Source organism: Macaca mulatta, chromosome 7, assembly GCF_049350105.2.
Source record: "Macaca mulatta isolate MMU2019108-1 chromosome 7, T2T-MMU8v2.0, whole genome shotgun sequence".
In the NCBI taxonomy this organism is placed as follows: Eukaryota; Metazoa; Chordata; class Mammalia; order Primates; family Cercopithecidae; genus Macaca; species Macaca mulatta.
This window is the reverse complement of record NC_133412.1, coordinates 37,014,341-37,020,032: the sequence shown is the minus strand read 5'-3', so window position 1 is coordinate 37,020,032 and position 5,692 is coordinate 37,014,341. Positions and strand designations below refer to the sequence as shown.

At 43.2% G+C, this 5,692-nt stretch overlaps 1 long non-coding RNA gene across 1 annotated transcript; it reads left to right on the top strand.

Moving 5' to 3' along the window:
- The first annotated feature begins 2,860 nt into the window (after positions 1 to 2,860).
- LOC144329904 (uncharacterized) lies at positions 2,861 to 4,193 on the top strand. The gene is made up of 2 exons (XR_013395642.1): positions 2,861 to 3,957; positions 4,113 to 4,193. It is a non-coding gene; the product is annotated as an uncharacterized LOC144329904 (long non-coding RNA).
- The last annotated feature ends 1,499 nt before the right edge of the window (positions 4,194 to 5,692 follow it).

Sequence of the window (5,692 nt, the reverse complement as noted above, 5' to 3'; positions counted from 1 at the left end):
ACCTGGGAGGCAGAGGTTGCAGTGAGCTGAGATTTTGCCATTGCGCTCCAGCCTAGGTAACAGAGCAAGACTTGGTTTCCAAAAAAAAAAAAAAAAAAGGATTTCTTCACACTATTGGTTTTGATGAGTCATCTAAGCTAGCGTCAGCCTTTCCCAACTTTTGTTGGATGAAATGCACACCCCCTCCTCCTCAGCAAATATGACTATGTCCAAATCTGAACTCTCAGTCTCACTTCACTGCAAACTATAACCTAGCTATTTATTTGAATGAGTTGAATCGCTAAAGTTCTGGGCAATAAAATCCTCTGACAACTAAGCCTAGTTTTTCCTGTGAATGGCTATAATCTAACAGTACATGGAAGTATTTCTTTTCTTTTCTTTTTGAGATGGAGTTTCGCTCCTGTTGCCCAGGCTGAAGTGCAATGGTACAATCTTAGCTCACCGCAACCTCTGCCTCCCAGGTTCAAGCGATTCTCCTGCCTCAGCATCCCGAGTAGCTGGGATTATTACAGGCATGCACCAGCATGCCCAGCTAATTTTTTTGTATTTTTAGTAGAGACGGGGTTTTTCCATGTTGGTCAGGCTGGTCTTGAACTCTCAACCTCAGGTGATCTACCCACCTCGGCCTCCCAAAGTGCTGGGATTACAGGCGTGAGCCACTGCGCCCAGCCGGATATGGAAATGTTTATTAGAAATATATATTGCTGCTGCTCTCTTTCACACTCTGGGATGTGGAAGCATCACACAATGGTGATGTGTAATTGTGTACAGTTCAATTTGATTTTCTGAAATTGGGAAGCACAGATTCTCTCTGGAACAATTTCTTTGATGGGTTCATTGAAGAAAGGAAACTTGTCACCATGCCAAAGACAAAACTGCTGCTGGGTTTAGTTTTGAATTTTATAAAGTGAACAAGTAAAAAATATATACACATTCATTTCAACTCAAGTTATAAATAATTAAATGAATATATAATTGTATCCAGTTTTTACCCTCAAGCTTAACCAGCAAAGACATCTCCAGTCCATGTAAAAAGGTTACTTCATTTTCTTTTTGAAAATTATGAGCAAGCTGCCAAACATCACTGAATTTATATGCTTGTAAGTGAGAACAACCTGTCTATAAAATCCTACCGTGGAAAGTGAAGCAGCATGTGAGTTTTGTGCAATGTATCTTACACCTTTTAAAATTTGAACTTACACAAGCATTTCCTAAGCATCGTCTTAAATATCTTCCTCATCCTCTCTCATCTTCTAGTCCAAGGTTGGCTTGGGTACTGGGAAGCAGTTCTAGTGAACATCATTAAGTAGCATATGTGAATGTATCTAGAAACAGAATCTTCATGTAGAAATCCAGTCCTCCAAACATGCTTTATTGACAGAACAATAAAGGAGTCTTCTTTTCTTTTTGAGACAGGGTCTTGCTCTGTCATCCATGCTGGAGTGCAATGGCAGGATCTCAGCTCACTGCAACCTCCGCCTCCTGGATTCAAGTGATTCTCCTGCCTTACCCTCACAAGTAGCTGAGATTATAGGCGTAAGTTACCACACAGAGCTGATTTTTTGTGGGCATTTTTAGTGGAGATGGGGTTTCGCCATCTGGAACAGATTCGTCTCGGACTCCTAACCCCAAGTGATCTGCCGGCCTTGGCCTCCCAAAGTGCTGGGATTACAGACATGAGTCCCCGGCCCAAGGAAGTCTTATTATAGGGAAAATAACTACATGTGATTCCAAGACCTTGGTGGGGAACCAGGGCCAGTCTCTCCAGGTGAGCAGGTTGTGCCCTGCACACAACACTCAGCTGAGGGAGCACTCCATTTATCAAGCCACAGGCTCTGGAGCAAGGCTCTACCTGCCCAGGCGGGAGGGCTAGCTTTTGAAAATTTGCACAAAGACGTCTATTGAGCATCATCAGCTCAAGACTCCAAAGAGTTTTATGAGCTCCTTGGGGCAAGGTAGGTGAGCTGAGCCAGAAGGGCTCAGCCTATTCTGAAGGCTTCTCCTATAGCCAGAAGAGATTCCTTGACTAATTTGCAGAAAAGTGTCACATGGGATGGCAGCAGCTGTGTGAGGAATTTTCTCACGCTAATAGATACCTTCATTTTGCCATCTGTAAGGTAGGAATTATGAGAAACATTCAGAGGAAGACTGTGTGAGGAGATGCTTTTAATTATTTACAAAAATTATTTGAAGGAGTACAACATGCCCTGTTAGTACAGAGTAATAGCATACCCCAAATTCCCCGTCTGTTGGGAGATGCTATGAGGCTGGTTTGATGAAAGGAGGAAGGACTAGCAATGGGAATAGCAAAGCACAAAGAAGCAGAAAAAAAGCTACCCAAGAATCTGTGTGCTGAACAGGACTTAGCACGAGACTCTCACACTTCATGGCAGAGTGGGCCAGATGGAGTAGGGAAACAGGACACAACGTGTATCCCAGTACAGAATAAGTACAAACAAAAAACAGAAATCTGGGGAGTCGGGGACCCGAGGAGTAATTAGTAATTCCCAGGCTACAGAAGATCCTTCCCTGTGGAAACCATGTGCCAATAGAGAGAGCTTCCCAGAGAAAAGCCACTCCACCACTCACCCTGAACACTGTTATCTTTTTTTTTTTTTTTTTTTTAAGATGGAGTCTTGCTCTGTCACCCAGGCTGGAATGCAATGACGAGATCTTGGCTCACTGCAAGCTCCGCCTCCTGGGTTCACGCCATTCTCCTGCCTCAGCCTCCCGAGTAGCTGGGACTACAGGCACCTCCCACCATGCCCAGCTGATTTTGTTGCTGTATTTTTAGTAGAGACGGGGGTTTCATCTTGTTAGCTAGGATGGTCTCGATCTCTTGACCTCATGATCCGCCCACCTCGGCCTCCCAAAGTGCTGGGATTACAGTGAGCCAACGCGCCTGGCCTATTATCATTCTTTCAAAAAGTTGTCAGAGGACCTGTTCTCATCAGAGTCTGATACATCACCCCCTGTTAGCATAGGTCAGATGGTGCCTTCTGCCTCCCTCTCTAGCCCTCATGTCCATGCCTGTGACCTTTCTTCACTCCCCACCACTCTTGGCACAGGCTCAGCACCTCTTCAAGTCTATGTTGGCTGAGCACTTTTATTTTGATGTATGAAGTGTGACAAAGTATCATAAATGCTTTTAACACATACTGAAGCATATATTCAAATGAGTGCTGCCTTTCTCAAAGTTCATTGTCTTAGGAGGATTTATCCTAACACTGCTGCCACTGTGCAGGATACCTTTCAATCTCTTCTTTTGGAATGCAATTATAAATTAATAGGTGATTGCTTTTCCACATTGCTCATTATATTGGCTGCAAATAAATCCTTACTATTAAAAAATCCCTTTTTAATCTGGCCTTTGACTACTTCCTTTTTGTTAAGGGCTGTTCACAGCCACCCCTTCTCCCAGATCTTGTGCTCTGGTCATGCTGAACATTGCAGTTCCTAGAAGCCTCTGTGAATTTGCATATGCCAATTCCCTCTTCCGGAAAAATCATTCTCTTATAAGTTCAAGATCTCTTCATTCAGAAAACCTCTACTGCCTTTATCTCCCACTCTTTAATCTGTTTAGCTCCCTTCAATTTAGCTGCACCTGAAAAGTACCAAGGTCACCTCAATCCACCAAATTGTTTATTGTCTTCATTGCTCCTCTCCCTGACCAGTTGATAAGCTCTTTGAAGGCAGATACTATGTCTTTTTTACCTGCATCCTCAGGGCCCAACAGCATTGATTTGCAATATTGTTCAATAAAGATTTATTGGCCAGGTGTGGTGGCTCCCACCTGTGATCCCAGCATTTTGAGAGGCTGAAGCAGGCAGATCACTCAAAGTCAGGAGTTGGAGACCAGCCTGGCCAACATGGCCAAACCCTGTCTCTACTAAAAAATGAAAATAAAAAAATTAGCCAGGTGTGGTGGCACATGCCTATAGTCCTGCTACTCTGATGGCTGAGGCACAAACCCGGAAGGCGGAGGTCGCAGTGAGCCAAGATCGTGCCACTGCACTCCAGCCCAGACGGCAGAGTGAAACCCTGTCTCAAAACATATATATATATATATATATATATATATATATCAAGCGGGCATGGCAAAGCATTTTGAGAGGCTGAGGCAGGAGGATTGCTTGAGGCCAAGAGTTGGAGACCAGCCTAGGTAAAATAGCAAGACCCCATTTCTAAATAAATATTTAATAAGTAAATAAAGATGTATCAAATGAATGGATACTTGAAAGAAGTGGGTAACCTAAAATGACAACTTTGAAAGTAAACGTTCATTTGACTGAGTCCTAGGTGAGTTCGAGAATTACTGGATTACTCAATAAATGCTTTTAGGCAAACTGTTTAGTCAGTTTAGTAAAGTCAGACTCCCTAGTCATGTCATAAGCATAAACACAAAATTCCAGTTGGATTTAATATTCATTTGTTAAAAAAAAAAAAAAAGAAAGAAAAGAAAAAGAAACTATAAGACCACCAGAAGAAAACAACAGTGACGGGCCAGGCGTGATGGCTCACGCCTGTAATCCAAGCACTTTGGGAGGGTGAAGCAGGTGGATCATGAGGTCAGGAGTTCAAGACGAGCCTGGCCAAAATAGTGAAACCCTGTCTCTACTAAAAATACAAAAATTAGCTTGAACCTGGGAGGTGGAGGTTGCAGTGAGCCGAGATCACACCACCGCATTCCAGCCTGGGCGACAGAGTGAGATTCCGTCTCAAAAAAAAAAAAAAAAGAAAACAACAGTGACTGTATAATTTTAGTGTGAGGAATGCCTATTTAAACATAACACCAAAGGCAGAAACTACACAAGAAAAGGTTGATCATGGCTCTGAGCTAATGTATCACTTTCCAAGTGTTACCTGCTACGTAGGGCGTAAGGGCTGGAAGCCACGCTTTTTCTTCCACTGAAGTTTTCCCCAATTTTTAAGAGCTTAAATATCTGCCTATTCAAGGAAACAATAAGTAATTGTAAAAATGCCCTAAATCTTGTCCAAAACGTTTGGAAATACAGGGAATACAGTAGGGTTTTTTAATTTGTTTTTTGAGACAGAGTCTTGTTCTGTCATCCAGGCTGGAGTTCAGTTGCACTATCTCGGGTCACTGAAACCTCCGCCTCCCAAGTTCAAGCAATTCCCCTGCCTCAGCCTCCCGAGTAGCTGGGATTACAGATATGTGCCACCACACCCAGCTATTTCGTATTTTTAGTAGAGGTGGGGTTTCACCATGTTGGCCAGGCTGGTCTCCAACTCCTGACCTCAGGTGATCCACCCACCTCAGCCTCCCAAAGTGCTGGGATTACAGGCGTGAGCCACACCTGGCCTACAGTGTATTTTTAACATCATATTTTAGATTAACAATTAGATTTATTGCTTTAGAGACAGTTACCTAAGACACTATGTGGAAGTCAAAGGAAAATATATTGAGCAATATTATTTCAAAATGTTACTAATAAATTGCTTGAAAATAAATTAGTCCTATGTTTCTGACTTTTTGAACACTCTATGAAGTGTTGCCCAGCACCACGGGAGGCTGAGGCAGGAAGATTGCCTGAGGTCAGGAGTTCGAGACCAGCCTGACCAACATGGTGAAACCCCGTCTCTACTAAAAACACAAAAATTAGCCAGGTGTGGTGGTGCACGCCTATAATCCTAGCTACTCGGGACGCTGAGGCAAGAGAATCACTTCAAC